Raw genomic sequence first — 18,632 nt, forward strand, 5'->3', positions numbered from 1 at the left:
AGTAAGCTTCTAGGACTGATTATTAAAAAATGGTTTGTGAGCACATAGGCAACATTGTTTATAAGAAAATAACTTGGGTTTTGTTGCATATTAATTCCATTCTCTTTGACAGGGAGCCAGGCTGGTGGGTGAAGTGAATGCAATAGACCTTGCATCTTGCCTTCAGCAAGGTGTATGACATGACCTCTTCAGTGTGCTTATCAGCAAGAGAGAAAAATACAGTTTTAGGTAAATCTAAAAGTGAGTTCTGTGGATGTTAGGTTTAATTGCCAGTTGTTGGACCTCATTCTAAACCTATTGAATCAGAATCTCTAGAAATGAGTCCAGGAAATTTACAAGCTACCCAGGTGACTCTTAAATATACTAAGATCTGAGCACCTTTGGGCTAAATGCCAGAAACATGATGGGAACTAATTAATGTATATGGAGATTTTCATATTTTCTGCGGTCTGTGTCCCCCAAGATACCCTGATAATCATTTTCATCAGTGACTTAGATATAATCTAGGATTGTTCTTTACAGATTTTCAGATTTCACGGAGTTGGCTGAGTTCATGGATACCTTGAATGATTACATCAAACACAAAGGATTGGGACAATTAGATTAAAGTGAAATTTGATGGAAATAAAGGTAAGGTCACATACTCTATTCCAGATAGTACTGCACAAGGGACAGGATGATAAAGAGAGTTTTGGCTTAGCAGCGCTGATTATGAACAGCTCATAGGGCTTCAGTCACTAGTCATTGACTCAATATCAGTCAACATTGTAACTTAGCTGCCCTAAAGGGCTAATATGATTTTAGGATGCATTAATGTTAATGAAGTAACCACATTAACCAACAAAATAAACCTTTATTTTGTGCCAATCATTCCATATCAAATATATTCAGGTTAGGTGCCAAACTCTAGGGAGGCTATTCATAAATTAATCTATATTCAGAGAAAATCAACAAGGCTAAAAAAGTGACTTGAAATTATGCATAGGAGGATATATTGAAAGAAGAGGGATTTTCAGTTTGAAATAGAATAAACTAGTATTGGAGAAGGGGATGCATAATTTTAATTTATTTTTTATTTTGCTTTTTTGTTTGATTTAGTGTTATTTAAATGTAATATATTTGCATTATTTTAAAAATTAAAAATTGAACAATACCTCACTGAATATGCTTTTAAACATTGTAGCATTTCAACACACACAACATAATATCCAGGATAACTAATTCAACAACCTCAATGAACTTAAGTTTTATATTTTCCAGATTTTTTCCTTATGATTCTTTCATTTCCCAAATGAAATTTACAATTATTTCGTCAAGTGTAAAAAAAGTCCTGTTAAGATTTTAATTGGAACTGCACAAAACTTATAGTTTAATTTTGGGAGTTTTCCTGTCCCAAATAAGACAGACATTGTTTTGTGTCTTTCTACAGAGTTCTTCAAGTTTTAAAATTGAGATTTAATTCAAATACCATTAAATTCACCGTTTTTAAAGTGTATAATTTAGTGGATTTTAATAAATTCAGAGAGTGTGCAAACGTCACCAATATCCACTTCCAGAACATTTTCATCTTCCTGAAAGAAACTCCCTAACCATTAGCAGTCACTCCCCATTCTGCCTCCTCCAAGGCCCTGGCAATCACTAACCTGCTTTCTGTCTCTATAGATTTGCCTATTCTGGACATTTCATATAAATGGAAGCCTATAATACATGGCTTTTTGTATCTGCCTTCTTTCACTTAGCATATTGTTTTCAAGGTTCATCCATGTTGAAGCATGTGTCAGTACTTCATTCTTTTTTATGGCTGAATAATATTCCATTGCATGGACAGACCACATTTTGTTTATCCATTCATCAGTTGATAGACTTTGGATGATTTCCACTTTTTGGCTATTATGACTAATTCTGCTATGAACATTGTGTACAAGTGTTTGGGTGAACATATATTTTCGATTTTCGTGGTATATACCTAGTAGTGGAATTGCTGGGTCATATGGTTATGGTTACTCTGTGTTTAAATTTTTGAAGAACTGCCAAACTATTTTCTAAAGTGGCTATACCATTTTACAGTTCCACCAGCAATATACAAGGGTCCTGATTTTACCCCATCCTCACCAAGACTTGTTATTGTCTATTTTTTAGAAAAAATTATAGCCATCCTATTGGGTGTGAGGTGGTAGCTCAATGTGGTTTTCACTGGCATTTCCCTATGGCTAGTGATGTTGAGCATATTTCAGTGTGCTTATTGGCACATTTGTATGTTTTCTTTGGAGAAATGTCTGTTCAAATCCTTTGCCCATATTTTAGTCAGGTTATTTGTTGAGTTGTAAGACTGCTTTATATACTGTGGATGTAAGTCCCTTATCAGGTATATGATTTGCAAATATTTTCTCACATTCTGTGAGTTTTTTCACTTTCTTCCTAGTGTCTTTTGAAGCACATATGTTTAAAATTTTTATGAAGTCCAATTTATCTATTTTGTTGTTGTTGTTTGAGGTTTTGGTGTCATATCAAAGAAAACAGCCTAATCCAAGTCATGAAGACTTGTGCTATGCTTTCTCCTAAGAGTTTATAGTTTTAGCTCTTCTATTTAGGTCTTTGATCTGTTTTGAGTTGATTAGTGATGTGGTATGAAGTAGATTCATTGATTCCAAATTCATTCTTTTGCATGTATATACAATTGTAGTAGCAATATTTATTGAAAAGTCTATTTTTTCACATTGTATTGTCTTGGCACTCATCAAAACTCAATTGACCATAAATGTATGAGTTTATTTTTAGATTCTCAATTCTATTCTATTGATCTGTATGTCTATCCATATGCAAGTACCATATAATATTGATTACTATAGCTTTTTAGTAAGTTTTAAAATTGGGAAGTGTGGGTCCTCCAACTTCTTTTGTAAAATTGTTTTGGCTCTTCTGGATTCTTAGAATTTTCATACAATCAGCTTGTTAATTTCTGCAAAAATAAAAGTCAGCTGGGCTTTTGTTAGGGATTTCATTGAATCTATAGATCAATTTGTTGATAATTTATACTTAATAATATTGTCTTCCAATCCATGAACATGGAATGTCTTTCTGTTTATTTAGAGCTTTAACTTATTTCAATGATTTGCAGTAGTTTTCAGTGGTCAAATCTTGAACTTCTTTTATAAAATGTATTCCTAAGTATTTTATGTATTTTTGGTAGAATTGAAAATGAGTTGCTTTTTTTACAAAATAGTTCCATTTATCCCCATCCTTTGTGCTCTTGTTGTCTTATATTCTGCTTTTGCATATGATATAAACCTCACAACACAATGCCATTATTTTTGCTTTAAATTGTTAATTGTGTTTTACAGAAATTAAGGAAGAACAAAAGTGCTAGCCTTTGTATTTATTCAGCTATTTACCACTTCCAGTGTTATTTATTTCTTTTGTGTCAACAAAGCTCTTCCTCTGATATGTCATTTCCTTCAGCCTAAAGAGCTTCCTCTAGCATTTCTTATAATGCAAGTCTGCTGGGTACAAATTCTCTTAACTTTCCTTTATCCGAAAATGTCTGTATTTCATTCTCATTTTTAGAAGATATATTCACTGGTTAAAGAATTTTAGGTAGACCTTTTTTGTTTGTTGTTTTAAAGAACACATTCCCTTGTGTCCTATTCTCCATTGTTTATGATAGAAAATCAGACATCATTTTTATCCTTGTTTTTCTGTATTTAAGGTCCTTTTTTGTTCTATAGCTCCTTTAAAATTTTTCTCTTTAGTAGTTTGACTGTAATATACCTAGGCTTGATTTTGCTTTTCTTTTAGTTTATGCTACTTGGGGTTTGCTGTGCTTCCTGGATCTGTAGGTTTTTGTTTATAACCAGTTTTAGGAATTTTCAGCCATTATGTCTTCAAATATTTTTGAGCCTTTTCTCTCCTTATTTGTAGGATGTGGCTTTTACTTAAGGTCATGGTCCTATTCCTAAGACATGATATTTATGGAGTTCTCTATGAGCCTCAACAGTGGCTGGAGTAGAAATCCACCATCTCTCAGCTCCATTGATCTCTCTTGTCTCCTGTCAGCTCTCAGTCCTGCATCATCTACTCCTTGCTGGCCTTGTGTTACCTTATCCTGTGTATATAGCCCAGCCTTGTCCAGTGACCCACTGGGCACCCCATGCAGATTTTGGAACCTCTCCTCTGTGCATTACTTCTTCTCTTGAACTATGAAGCACAAATTCCAGCTGCTTCAGTAGCTCTGAACTCTGACTCCTGCTTCATTAGCTCAGTGAGACTTCATGCTCTGCTTGGGCTTCACCTTCCTACTCAGTCATCTGGAAATGGTCCCCAGGCAGCAATCTATGGAGAATATTGTTCATCTCGTGTATTTTCCTTCTCTTGAGGATCATGATCCTGTATTGCTTGTGGTTCAATACCTGAAAGTAGTTGCCTTGTATATTTTGTCCAATTTTAGAGTTGTTTAGGGTGGTTTACTCTGTCATGGCCAGAAATAGAAGCTGCCTTTTCTTGTTAAATACTTTTTAAATACTTGGAAAAATATAGAGTTAGATACATCTAGTCTAAATAAGGTTAGCAAATTTAGATGCCCACAGGAGTAATCCGGTAACATTAAAAACAAGTAAGGTGATCTAGATAATCAACTCCTTTAGCTACTGAGCTATGTGTATTGTTTTGGAAAACATGTGGGCCAAATGAAACACTCAAAGTATGTTTTTGGCCTATTACGGTTCATGAGCCACTGGTGGCAACCTCTGTTAAACTTTGGATTTTAGCTTTGCCACATTCGTCTAAGTCTCTGTTTCTTCATTTGTAAATTTAGAATAATGACACTTAACTCACAAGGCTGTTGCCAGCTTTAAATGAAATAGATACAAGCAATACTTGGTGTATAATATTCATTCAATAAGTGGAAGCTCATATAGTAGCTGCTTTTGTCTGTAGGTTCTGGATCCACCATCATCCCAGTCAAGTGAGTTAAGTCTGGCTACTAGGTCCATTGACTACCTTTCTCAGAGAGACTACTGAGATCAGATCCCCCATGCCTCATCTTCCTTTTTAATCAGTCAAAGCATGAGTGAAGTTCCTATCATGCTTGCTGCTTCCTTCCTCTTCAACTAGCCGCTGTACATTTCCTCACCTCCCAAACTCTTTTGCTCTTCTCTCTAGAACCGCTGCTCCATAGCCAGTGACACTTTTCCTCATATTTTCAAACTGTTGCCTGAATATTCTCTCAGCTTCCTTGCCTTTCATGAAATCTGGCTCTTTCCTGAGAAGACCTGAAGCTCTCGTAAGTGGCTGTGGCTGTTTACTTTCACAAACCCTATATACCTTAGGACAAGAAGGTAGGGCTGGTGTTTTGCTAGCTTACCACTGCCACCTCCATTTCACCACTGTCTTGTAAAAACCCTCTCCACTGAGACTTAATCCATTTTATTACCCTCTATCCTATTGCTTGCTGTCATACACCAACTTTCCCAGTCATTTCCCCTGCCATTCATTCATAAAATATTGGCACCTGCCTAATTTTCTCCGTCTCAGTTCCTCCCATCTTTTCCTGTAATCTGTGGATGATAATGGCATAGATGACCCATTCTGTGCTATTAACTCTGATTTCTTCCTCCTCTGCACTTCTGCCATGTGCTCTCACATTACTAGTACTTCTAATTGATCCATTTACAAAATCACTACTTCATACATCATTATCTGTAGCCAAAATCTCCTTCCCTGACAGTTGCTTATTCTCCTACTAGAATTTTCTTCCTCTTTTCAAAACATGTAATCCAACAACTCTTCTAGCTTCTTTTTTCTTCATTTCCCTCTTTATTTCTGGTTTAGAGTCTAAGGCTCATGATTTCAAAAACACCCCTTCCTGTAGCCAAAATTCTCTTTTACTTCTGTTTCGTTCATCACCTTGGTCTGGTAAATCCCTGATCCTAGATGAATCCAGTTACCTGTTCTTTCCATGTCTGCACCCAGTGCTGCAAGAGGAAGTTACGCAATAGGTCACAATGGTTCAGATATAAAATTGTAATTTACTTACCTACTCTCCGCAATGGCTATGTCACACCTCCTGCTTTCCTTCTTCCCACTCTGATGTTTTGAACAACTAGAATAATGCAATATGGGCCCTGCATTATATGAGGTATAGATAGAGGCTTCTGGTCTAAGGCTATGGGCAAATGCCTAGCTTCTGTTCATCAACTTGGGCACATGTGTGGAGCTCCTTCAGTCCCAGTTCATACATGAGCCACATATTCCCAGTGTTCAGTTTTACAGGGTGAACCCAGTTCTGGCTCAGCACAGCATTTGAGTCTAATGGTTTCAGCTCCCCTCACCACAGGGCACCAAAACCCCAGCCCCAAGGCCTGCATTTCATCTGGGTCCTCTATTGGCTTCCTGACTTGGGTTCCTACCGAACACCATGGGTTCCTTCTCTGTTTTTTGTTCCTTAAGACCTCTCTCTCTCTCCTTCTCTGTGTAGTTTTAAATATTTTTATTTATAATTTTTATGTAGCATTTATCTTCATTTGGAATAGGAGGAAATGAGTTGTAGTTTGTGCATTTTCCCATCTTGACCTAGAAATCTCAACCTCTCTTTTGTGACAGATGTCCTTTTATTTGTAACAGATGTAATTTTATATTTGTTTGTGTGATTATTTGATTATTTGATTAATGTCTGTGTCCCCCATTAGACTCAAAGCTTTGTTGGGGCAGACATAGTTTTGCTTACTATGTGTTCCCAGCCCAAGGCACAATTCTGATATTTTATGGGCATTCACTAGTTGATCAAATGAATATATCATTTTTATTATTAAATATGTAACAATGTCTTTTAGCATCCCAGACCATTGCTGTTCCTAGTCCATTCCTCTTACCTCATCAAGCCAAAAATTTCCCTCCCGTAGACTCATGGGAGGTTTGTATAAAACCATTCTCATCTTCTGCTTGTCAGCTTCAGATTTCACTCCATGTTAGTCACTTACAATTACAAAAATATACTGTCATCTTCTGAAACCACCCCTGAATCACTTAGGATGCCCTTGGCTGCAATGAACAGAAAACCCAGTTTAATTTGCTTTAAAAGATAAGGGAATTTATAATTCACATAATAAAATTTAAGACATAAGGCAGCTTTAGGCATATTCATCATGGTTGGTTTTATTATTCCACAATTCCCATGGTCTCTGTCCTCCTGTCTGTGCTGGCTTTGACCTTAAGCTGGTAGTAGGGGACCAAGACACTACAGCATCCAAAGGAGGAAGGGGGCTGAGTTTTTTCCATGTGCCTCTTTACTATAGTGATGAAAAACATTCCCAGAAGCTCCCCAGCAGACTTTCCCTCATTCCACCAAGACTAGATTGCAGGCCTAGTCCTAAACCAATCCTTGATAGAGAGACTGGGATTACCATGTTTAGTTTAGTCTAATCATTGGGATGGATTGGAAGTTGATGGTGTCAACCATTTTGACCTCCCTAACTCTACTTTTAAAATCTAATTTGGGGGCTTCCCTGGTGGTGCAGTGGTTAAGAATCCACCTGCCAATGCAGGGGACACGGGTTCGAGCCCTGGTCCGGGAAGATCCCACATGCCGTGGAGCAACTAAGCCCATGCGCCACAACTACTGAGCCCGCGTGCCACAACTACTGAAGCCCGCGCGCCTAGAGCCTGTGTTCCGCAACAAGAGAAGCCACTGCAATGAGAAGCCCGTGCACCGCAACCAAGAGTAGCCCCCGCTCGCCACAACTAGGAAGCCCGTGCACAGCAACAAAGACCCGAAGCAGCCTAAAATTAAAAAAAAAAACTAATTTGGAATTCCCATTCTGATTACACTTCCTATTCTTTCATTTTTCTCACTTCTTGACCTTCCCTCAATCTCTTCTATGTCTTTATTGAATCCTGTAGTCTATCAATAAACTCAATTTTTCTAAAACATCAGCCCTCAACTGGCAGCACTAACTCCGCTTCCTAATCTAACATTCTTTCCCACAGGACTCTTCAGCGCACTCAGTTACTTCATCATGACCATACTTTAGCCACAACAACCAAATCAATCCTCAGTCAATCCTAGATGACTTCAACAATTAGCTTTGCTGGAAAAAATGGCATTGTTCTACAGGCTTGTGTTACTGTGAATTCGTAGATGTTAAACTGAACATGGCCCTTACTGCTGTGCAGATAAGGTGGGTTTTATCCTGATTCTACAATTCACTAGGTTGTGTGACCTTGGGCAAGTCATCCAACCTCTCCGTTTCGCAGTTACTTCATCTCTAAAATGAGAACAATGGTACGTACATCAAGAGATTGTCTTAAGGATTAAAAGAGCAATATACGTAAAGCAATTTGTCCACTGGCTGGCATATAGTACTCAATTAATGCTAGCCCTGGTTTTAGTGGCAAATCCTAAACTTTGCCCCTCTCCTTATATCATCTCCCTTGAACTTGCTTTTCCTCTCCGTTGGCCTCTACTCTTAATGACTGTCTTGACTTTATGGAGAATAGAGGCCAACATTTGTGGGTCCTCTGGTTTCCTTTCATCTCCAAATATATGAAGAACTGTATTCATTTTTTTGCACCCTAAATGGCTAGCACAGGCCTGGCAGTTGAAAATATCCGGTGCTTGTTTGTTCCACTGAATTTAAAATGTCCTCATTTTTTTATGTTCATTCCATGAAATTAGGGCAAGATAAGGGGGCAGGAATCATAATTGCAATCGTTTGGAAATTAGGCTAAATATTTGCTTGTGATGGTTGGTGAAAAATAAATCCTCTGGTATTTAAGATCGGCTTGAAGGAGACTTGGGAATCAGGAGATGTCTACATGAAAGGACTCATTTAGCTCTGATAATTAGCAACATAAACAAAAAACAGATGAATAAGCTGGCTTTATTTGTAAATAACCATTTATGGTCCAAATAATTTCCCCTCTATGACAGAGACTTCCTTGCTCAATATTGCAACATTTCTCAAATATAAACAGTAAAACCAAATGGCTACAGACAATGATCAGTGTGTTTTATGATAGCAGTACAGAGGGAGAACAAACATTCCCCTACTAACTAAACACAGCCAACCAAGCAAAGTCATTTGAACCTCTCTTGTGTCAGGATCGGAATATAATAAATGTGTTTTTTCAATGTATACCGAAACTGAACTTCTGTGACCAATTCTGACAGTAACTTAAATTTCTTTTCCTGAAGTAAGCTTGGATTTAGGAGAGAACATTAGAATGATGTTATTTGCTTGAGGATATTTATTCTAGTATGTAAGTGTTGTAAGCTAAGATCTTGGTCTAGAAATCTGAGATATGGAATTTTAGCCAAGGAAGGTTGTGGATTCAAACTCCTTTGAAAAGTCATTTTCTCAACAACTTTTTTTCCCTCAAGACTACCCATTTTATTTGTGTTCAGTGTTGAGTATATAGACTTTCATAAGCCACTAGTCTTCATGGGGTTTTGAGAAGGGAATATGCCACTGGTAATTTCTGAAATGTGAGGACATTGGTTAGGTGAAATTAAACTGGTTGTGAGTCAAACACCCACCATTTAGGAGTTCAGATAATTTAGAGGTTTTCTACCTTCCACACAAATTTCATGTGCAGTTGCAATGATCCGTTCCTAGAACTGCCTATACAGATTTAATGGGGTTTTCTGTTTCTGTAGTAGAAAACTGTAACCCACTTGGTCCCCAGTTTCTTTTCTTTGGCTCTTCTTTATTCAGACAATGTATGTAATGTTTCTTTTTCTTTTCATTAATTTCTCATGTTTTCCAAAAATAATCACTTGAAATTGAGAATGGAACATTGATACAAATTCGAATTGACATCACATATCAACGAATTGAGTTGTGTTAACTGTGTGTTCGTAATGATGGTCTATTAGGATTCTAAGTCACAGGAACCAAACTCTAATTAAACTTAAGCAAAATCGATGGATTTGTTTGATTCTAGGCAGTCTCATGGGATTCAAAGGCGATACGATACCATGTTTCAGGAGTAGACTGAGAAGGAACTGCTCTGTAAGTCCTCTTTCTCCGTTTTCCCCCATACTCTCACTGCACATCAGCTTTATTTTTATTAAAAAAAATTTTTTTTCATATTGGAGCATAGTTGATTAACAATGTTGTGTTAATTTCAGGTGTACAGCAAAGTGATTCAGTTATACATATACATGTACCTCTTCTTTTTCAAATGCTTTTCCCATTTAGGTTATTACAGAATATTGAGCAGCGTTCCCTGTGCTATACAGTAGGTCTTGTTGATTATCTATTTTAAATATAGCAGTGTGTACATGTCAATCCCAAACTCCCAATCTATCCCTCCCTGCCACCCTTCCCCCTGGTAACCATAAGTTGGTTCTCTAAGGCTGTGAGTATGTTTTTGTAAATAAGTTCATTTGTATCATTTTGTTTTTACATTCCACATATAAGTGATATTATATGAGATCTGTCTTTCTCTATCTGATTTACTTCATTTAGTATGATAATCTCCAGGTCCATCCATGTTGCTACAAATGGTGAAAGAAGTATGTCAAAGGGTATGTGCTCAAGAAATTCACTAGTCTTGCACTTCTGGAAGCAGTGAATGACCTATTGAAAGGAGGCATTTATTTGATTTAGTTTTGGTTCATGATCAGTTTTCATCTTTTTTCCAGTGTCTCCATAGTCTTTAAAAAAAATTTTTATTGAAGTATAGTTGATTTACCATGTTGTGTCTAATTTCTGCTGTACAGCAAAGTGACTGTATTCTTTTTCATATTCTTTTCCATTATTTCACAGTCTTTTTCATAAGAAGTGGATAAGCTAAATGGGGAACTGCTAGCCAGATGTCATTGTAATCCAGAAGTGTTTTACAGAATTTCTTAAAAACTAGGGCAAGTTTTAGTTATTTTGAACTCTATTAACTGTCCAAGATACAGCCATTACTCCTTGCAATTGGATGTTACTGACCAACAGATGACGTTGGCGCCCAGTGGCTTGTACTTGTTTCATTAAGAGATTCCAGGTTTAAATTAGAAGCTCAAGGCACTGAACTCCAATTGGATGAGACTCAAACTCTATTTGCAACATCGAACAATCAGCTATAAACAAAGAGAATGGGGAAAAAATTTACTTTTTGTGTAATTTCCCTAATTCTTGTGTGCCCTTGGATATAGTGGCCTGATTGGGTGTTAGGTATCTTGGTCCTCTCAAATCAAACTGTTCCATGGGATTTTGTATTTAAGGCAGTTTGGTGTACAAGTCATTAGGTTGACGGTTTTAAGGGCTTAGTCTTCCTGGGGCCTGGGTACTGAGTATCTCATGGAATAGGCCTGTTCTTCTGAGCTTTGAAATGTTATTCATTGGATGGGAGCTGTGTCTGCTGACCAGGGGAGCCTGATTTGCAGGGATTCAGCTGCAGTAGTTGCTACCGATCATCAGGGGCTGGGAGAAGACAATCCCCTTCTAGCAAAAACAAGTAAACAAAAATGATCTCACCCCTCTGGGCTATCTCATCTCTGTGTGCATTTTAGCAAACAAGTTGTGCTAAGGGGCATGGAGAGCATAATGTTGGTAGGTGGAGACCCACATTTTATCATCCCTTCCTACAAAGTTTTAATACTTGAAAATGCCTTGAAGTTTCAAAGAGTTTGATATAATCTGAGAGTGATCGACAAACCCTGCAGGGATGTTCCCTTTGGAAAGGAATCGTGGCTCAAAGGTACTAAGTTATAGAATGTACTCTTTCCTGGGACCCAGAGCTCCTGGGTCCAAATCCTGCCTCTAAATAGCTGCATGTCCTTACTCACTTCTCTTTTCTTTACCTCCGTTTCCTCATGTCTAAAACCAAATGGCTGATCTTTTTTTTTAATTTATTTTTAAGAATTTATTTATTTATTTACGCATAGCACAGGGAGATCAGCTCAGTGCTTTGTCACCACCTAGAGGGGTGGGAGATGGAGGGTGGGAGGGAGACGCAAGAGGGAAGAGATATGGGGATATATGTATATGTATAGCTGATTCACTTTGTTATAAAGCAGAAACTAACACACCATTGTAAAGCAATTATACTCCAATAAAGATGTTAAAAAAAAAAAAAGAATTTATTTATTTATTTAGCCACATGTGAAGCATGCGGGATCCTATTTCCCCAACTAGTGATTGAACCCATGCCCCCTGCAGTAGAAGCGCGGAGTCTTAACCATGGGTAACTGCCAGGGAAGTACCCCAAATGGCTAATCTTGATTGACATAGAGATGCATGTAAAGGGCTAAAGCATAGACAGGGCTTAGGCTACCAGGTGCTCAAAAAATGTAGTTAGAACTCCCTCCTCAGTTCAACCTCAGGATAAACACCTGGGAGGAGGATGCTCTTAGCTAATTAGGGGAGCAATTAGGAAATTGCTTCCTATGGATTAGGCTTTACTATTTGTTTTATGGCAATGAGCGTGGCTGCTCTCTATATGTGTTTGTAATGATTTAGCAGTTAATTGTTGGGCAATCTGAAGAGGAAAGAAGTTTGTCTGTCACTTATGTAGGTAAGGTGATCTCTAAGGGGAGCTGGGAAGTGAGCAGCTCTTGCTCGCTTAGTCATGTCAAAACAAGCGCAAAAGAAACTGTCTTGAATAAATGTGTAAGGTGACCGCTGTCAGGTCTGGTACCACTTCCAATGCTGCTTAACAGATTTTCATTCAAGCAGTATTTATAGGACCCTTACTTTCTGCCAGGGACAGAGATAGAACAGAGCTCCTGCCAATAGGATGATTATAATGGGGAGTGAGACAAGCAAGTCAACAAACAGTTGCAAGTCAGTGGGACAGATGCTTAGATAAATAAGTGCACAGGAAGCTTTGGTTGTACACAGGAGGGACTGCTTCAGGGGAAGGAGCATCAGGGAAGCCTTCCTGGAGTCAGAGACTCCTGAATCTTGAAGGATGAGCAAAGATGTTAACCAAAGAGGTAGATGGAGGAAACTCATTGAGTGGCACTCTTGGAAATATGTGAGCAGATCCTAGCAAGTGTGTTGTGTGGACCATCATGGAATGGGCTATTTAAATATCAAGGTGGGCTTTGCAAAGTATAGTGTTGAATAATTGCTTACTGAGTGAATGAATTAGAGACTTTTCCAGGTGCCCTGATAAAGTTCAGGTAAGTATTTTCTATTGCCTTTCCCTGATCAGCCTATCATAATCTATTAAAAGAGAAACGAAGTTAGTTTACCGCAACCATTTTTCTATAACCATTATGGTTCTAGTGATCTTTGATTTTTCTTTTTTTTAAATTTTTATATAATTTTTAAAGGTTATGCTCCATTTATAGTTATTAGAAAATATTGACTATATTCCCTGTGTTGTATAGTACATCCTTGAGCCTATCATGTACCCAATAATTTGTATCTCCCACTCCTATATTGTCCCTCCCTCGACCCACCACTAGTAACCACTAGTTTGTTCTCTATATCTGTGAGTCTGCTTCTTTTATGTTACATTCATGAATTTGTTGTCTTTTTTAGATTCCACATATAAGTGATATCATACAATATTTATCTTTCTCTGTCTGACTTATTTCACTTAGCATAATGCCTTCCAAGTCCATCCATGTTGCTGCAAATGGCAAAATTTCATTCTTTTTCATGGCTGAGTAGTATTCCATTGTATACACATATACCATCTCTTCTTTATCCCTTCATCTGTTGATGGATACTTAGGTTGTTTCCATGTCTTGGCAATTTTAATTAATACTTCTGTGAACATTGGGGTGCATGGATCTTTTCAAATTAGTGTTTTCATTTTTTTCGGATATATACCCAGGAGTGGAATTACTGGGTCATATGGTAGTTCTATTTTTAATTTTTTGAGAAACCTCCATACTGTTTTCCACAGTGGCTGCACTCTGATTTGTTTTTCAGTGGTTACAGTTGCTTTTTTAATAAGGGTCGATACTAAAAAAATTCCTTAGTGAACAGTTTGCAGAATCTACCTTTTTCTATATTGGAATTATGTTTTTCTCACATTTACATTTTTCAAAATTCAAAGATGTAGTGACTTAGAGATTTCATAAGCAGGTTTGCTCTGTAAACTGGTATATAATTATCACCTCCCCTTAGTCAACTCTGTGTTGATCAGAATTAGATCCGGAAAGGAAATACTTTTGTAGAATAATGGAAAAGTATGAATTTGAGAATGAAATTAACCTAGTTTTGAAGAACAGTTCTCCCAGTTACTAGCTTGTGTAACCTCTGAGTTTTATTAAGAGTGTTAAATGTGATAACATCTGTGAAAGAAATAATTAATTTTCCTTTTCTCTTCCCTCTGGGTAGTCAGAGGGTTCAATGGATTTCCTCTTTTTTTTCCACCAAAATTAAAAAAAAAAATTAAGGAGAGTTATCCCCAGTGCCCCATTTTTATATATAGTTTGCTTCATTTTCCATATTCTATTTTAATTCTTCTCTCTATTCAGATCCCTTATTACATAATCCATTTTCACACTAGCATCTCATTGCTTGGATTACTTTATAAAGTGTTTCAGTGAGGAATATTGAAATCTGTTTGTCGGAAATTTTTTAAAAATTCAATAAATCTAGATATCAGTTTAGAAGTGAATTTAAGACTTTATTGATAAAGTGATCATCACTCTACCTCTAAAGATTATGTAAGGGTCCGATAATAGTTTTGCATTCTACATGTATAGCAACACAATACTCTTCATAACCCACAAAGTAAATATTATTGTACTCCTTTTACAAATAGAGAAGTTGTGGATTACAGGGGTTGGAAATCTTGTCCTGGGTTGTATCTACAAAGTGACAGAGCTGGGATTCAAAGCCAGGTCTTTTCCTGTTGTATCACGATACCTTCTACCTTATGATATTAATTCTTTTCATGTTTTATACCTTTACAGTTCATGTGAATTTAGCATTGGCTTTATTCCTAAGGTTTCTGTGACTATTATTGTGGCAGTTAATGGCCTCTACACCCTACACCAGATTTAATAATATGTCATAGTTGCTTCAGATATTTTATTCTGTTAAAGAAATAAAATGTTAGTGATACAGCAGAAGCCCATCTTTTCTCTTCCCTCCCTCCTGGGAGCTAGCTTGTGTCCTGACGTTCTCATGCATGTCTTAAATCTTTTACCATAAATGTGTATATCCATAAACATAGTATTCTAAATATGAATAATATGGTCATTTCCTCATATATATTTTCATATTTCAAAGAATCAGACATCATTTCAAGATGAACCAATTCAGGATGAACCATTAAGCAGATGTATCACTTAACAAAAATGTGGGAGGGAACTCAAAACCAAAAGCATTATATTTAAAACAGATGCTCTAGTATCTGAAACAGAAAAGAAAATCTAAAATCACAGAATGAAAAAGAAAAATGGTCACTCCAATAAAACATTTGTGTTACTTTATATTTCAGGAGGGAGATATGTTAAAATATTTACTTTGGCTACAATTAATCAAGTATGGAAAAATTGATACTAAAGGAGGAAATGGAATAAAAAGAAACCCAATGAGGCTTTTATATACTTTGCATCCTGAGGACTATAAGATTTCCTGGCATATTAAAGACTATAATTGGAGAGATCAATGATGAAACAAATTAGTACAGGGCATTTTTCCTTCATCTAATTAAACTCCCTGAATCATGGAATTTAAATTATACATGGAGATGCTGCGTCAAAACGCTCTCCTGCTTCTCCAGTAATTGAAAGCAACTGGATGTTTGCCCCTGGTCCACAACATCTGGGAAACTTTCATCCTTTTTTTTTTTTTTTCCCCAAGTGTGTGTACACATAAAAGCGAGTATCTCTAGTTTTCCAAATAGATTTCAACTTTGTCCTCATTCAGCATTTTGTTGAATTTTAATTTGTCATTAAAATTATGTCATAGACATAGCAAAAGAAAATCAAGGTGAAGGGAGACCTACTTTAAGCTTGCGTACAATTCTTGTTATGTTTACTTGGGCCATATGTTTATCCTGCCCTCAGGTCTGTGCTAGTGGCATGACATTTCAGGGTTATTTCACTTGGGTTTAGGATTCTTTTGTGGAATGCAGCCTCTGAATTATAGCCCCTGGGAACTAAGACAGATAAGGATGGAACTCAGGTAAGTTCTGCCTCAGAAGTTGAGACATCCTGGGGCTATTAGCCTTCTGAAGCTGACAGTGCTTCCCAAGTCCCTGGGACTGTTTCTCCAAGAGAGATCCCAGCTCTGACTTCACTCTTCTCTTTACCTGGGCGATCCCTTCTTTTGAAGTGAGATGGAAGCTATTACTACAATTGCAAGATACAGGGGTTCTTAAAATATACAGGTCTGTAAATATTTTGATTCTTCATTCAAAACATCTGTAGGATTTGTACTAGAAATAACTCTTTACACTTAAGCCATAATGTGCTGATTTTCAAATATCTCATTGTGTTTGGAATAATTTAGAGCAATCCTATAAACATTTTAGAGTACTTAGGTAAAAAGGAAAGTCAATCAATAGTTAAATTCTTCATTAATCAGTAGTTAAATTGGGATATATCTAAAAGATATGTTTGAAATGACTATTGGTAAAATATGATTTTAGGAATTGTTTCTAAAAAGATTGATTTTTAAAAATGGCATTGAACAACAAAAGAATAGTTTTTTAAAAAACCTCTCCCTGCACAATTGGTAAGCTTTTTAGCAATATAAACAGAACTCAAGCTTTGAAATCAAACATGAAAACTGAAAATATATCAGAAAAGGAATTACTGATTTTCAAGCTCTAGATCAAGAGAGAGAAACAAAGAAAGGAAAGACATCATAAGACGAAGAAATTTTAGACCCAAATTTTACAAATAATTTTTGTTTTTATTCTGAATATTGGTCCCTAGAAGAATGTGTGCATGGTAGGGATAGGGGTCACCTGCAGACATGGAATTTTCATGTCTTTCTGCAAAAATCGTCTCCTTCACTGGTCCGCCACTGTCATAACCACCCTGCCCAACTCTGTTAAACTTCCTGCCTGAAATTGTCATCATTTCAAACCTCTGTGGTGAATTAGACAATTGATGAGAAAACGCTAGACAAAAAATACTTCATATTAGACTGAACTGTTTGTATTTCAAAACTTTTTCACTGTTATCTCTGATGAATTCCTACCCCTTCATTCTTAAAATCCCAACTTGAAGACCTTCTCCTTCAGGAAACCTTTAATAACATTCCTCACCTGTTTCCTGTGCATTCCTCTCCCTGACACATTGATGGCTTCTTCTTTTGTGCTGTTTCTACACCTTGTATGGACTTTAATTGTATCATTTATAACCATTGAATCACACTTGATTACTGACACACTTGTAAAACATACTGCGAGATCTTTGAGAATAATGACCTTTTTTTAGCTTCAAAGCATTGCTAAGAACCTGTCTTACGGTCAGCTCAACATAACACGTGTTCATGAGTAAATTATGGGAAGGTGAAGAAAAGTCCTGGGGCAGTGTGGCACATCAGCTTTAGCTGATCATGGCTCTGGAAGTTTGAGGGAAAGGATTACTTCAAACGAATTTTGAGAGGAATGGAGAGTTTAATTTAATGGGTAGTGTTTCATTTTGGCAAGATAAAAACGTTCTGGAGATTGGTTGTACAACAATATGTATATACTTAACACCACCAAACTGTCCACTTAAAAATGGCTAAGATGGTAAATTTTATGCTTTGCATGTTTTACCACAATTAAACATAAAAATTAAAAAAACAAAGTTGGGTGACAAGGAAGAGGACATATGAACACAAGAAATCGTAAGTGACCTAACGATCCCTCAGGTGTGTCAAGTGGAGGTAGTAGCCATGACAACTGGCTACTCAAACTCGGTCATTTTCCTTTTTGGTGCATAGTGTTTCACAAATTATATCTTGTTTGATTTCCTTAGCAACCCTATGAATGGAACACATTTTTTATCCTCCATTTTAAAGACCAAGAAACTAAGATGAAAAGAAGTGATTTGTTTGTGTGAATTGAGCTGGGGATCTGTTGGGTCACTGCTGCGGTTGGCGGGTCAGCTGTCCAGTGTTAACCACGTGGGCTGGGCTCGCACTCCCATGATGACTGGTCCCACCTGCAGTGCTTTAGGCTCAGAGGAAGCCACTCTGCACCCACTTTCCCCTGGGGCTCTGGTAGCTGGTCCAACATACTGCTATTAAGAGGTCATCCTGGAGTGAACAAGAGAGAAAGATTTTTCTCTCAAGGATGGCAACCGTCCTCTGAGGCAGCTAGTCTCCTCTTTGGTGGGAGACACATTGAAATCTGTGGTGAGGGTCCCTTCTCCACCCACATTCCCTCGATGCTATTATTATTATCATTGTTACAATACATGAGCCCTGGTGGATCATGGGAGACTGAGTGGTTTTGACTGCATAGTATCAGTGTTTATATCTACTTGTTCTTGTCTGCTTGGCCAGCCTCAGGTCCAGGTGTTATATACTCTTGTGCACACTGTAAATGCCACGTTCTGAGCCAGCCTTAGCTGAGCCAATTGAATCACAGGATTGCAAACTATTAGCTTCTGTATTGCCCAAACGTTGTCCACATGAGCCTCAGCCGACGCAGTGCTGGCCACTGTAACACGACTGCCTGTATTTTTAATTTTTATAAATTTATTTATTTATTTTTGGCTGTGTTGGGTCTTCATT

Source organism: Balaenoptera physalus (genome assembly GCF_965194825.1).
Source record: "Balaenoptera physalus genome assembly, chromosome: 7".
NCBI lineage: Eukaryota > Metazoa > Chordata > Mammalia > Artiodactyla > Balaenopteridae > Balaenoptera > Balaenoptera physalus.